Here is a 1173-nt window from a genome sequence, read left to right as displayed (position 1 = left end):
CTTCTCCAGTTCCGCTGCGGGTCTCGGCTCACCGTGGCGGTGCTCTCGGGAAGGAGGAGCTGCCTGCTGTCCCCTCGCTCACCCCTGGGGCGCTCCTGGAGGGCCCAGTGATGTCTGCATCCGGTGCCTGACCCGCACCCCGCAGCCACCAGCGCCCAAGATACGCAGGATGTGTGGGGCGGGGGCTGCCTCTTTCATCACAGCCAAATAACAGCTCTCCTCCAGCCCCCGCGAGGTGCTGGGTGAGCAAGCGATGCCCATGCTGAGTTGTGGGGAACGGACATCGAACTCTTTGGCAGTTGCAATTAGAAGCCTTGTTTTCCCCCCTTTTTTTCCCCAACACTGGTCAGCAGCTGTGTTGTTTGTACAATGAATGGAGCCCTTAATGAGGCAAAAGACAGAAACAGGGAGAGGCTGTGTCTGTCTGCCACAAAGGGCCCGGGGGGAAGGGCTGATCTCTTAAAATACCCTGACATCCTTTCCCTCAGTTATTTAAACATTAGGCGTAGCAGTGATCGGCTATCAACATAAAGCCTGTATTTGGCTCTGTGGAAACACTAAATCCACACATCAAAACAGCTGTTCGTATCTGCAGACCGGGAGAGACCTTCAGTTCCAGTGAACGCGAAAGAGTACAAAATAGTGCAAAAAAAGCAGAGAGCATGTGGGAAGGGGGAGGACCGAGTTGCAAGCAGCACTGGCGAGACACTGTTCGATGTGTTGCGTTGATAGAAACAACAGACCGTGCTACCAGCACATCGACGATTGCAACAGATACTCTGCCCAAGATGCAAAAACAGGAAGAGGATTCTAGCACTGGGGAGAAAAAATAAGCAGCTTTGCTATAAACTGTTTTCTCTGCAGCTCAGTCCATTGCTTGCAACACATGACATTAATCATAAACCCCCAAAACACATCTAGGTTAAAGTTTCCAGCTGTTTAGTCTCGAGAGACTTTTAAAGAGGAAAGCAGCATCCTTCAGCACAAAAGTCCTGCTGCGACGACGTGGTATTGGCACGTCCTCTCCCAGTCCTCCTCTGCAAGGACAGGGAGGGGGAAAACCATCTTGAAGTTTAGTCAGATTTTTGTATAGCAGATGTCGAGGCCCCGGCAGAGGTGGAAAGAACTCAGATTTCAGCAATGACATCCTTTCTACCAGTGGCTTTGAAGAGC

The sequence above is a fragment of the Phaethon lepturus genome, unplaced genomic scaffold (assembly GCF_000687285.1).
Source record: "Phaethon lepturus isolate BGI_N335 unplaced genomic scaffold, ASM68728v1 scaffold38282, whole genome shotgun sequence".
Classification (NCBI taxonomy): domain Eukaryota; kingdom Metazoa; phylum Chordata; class Aves; order Phaethontiformes; family Phaethontidae; genus Phaethon; species Phaethon lepturus.
The sequence above is the reverse complement of the archived record's forward strand: the minus strand, read 5'-3'. Positions refer to the sequence as shown.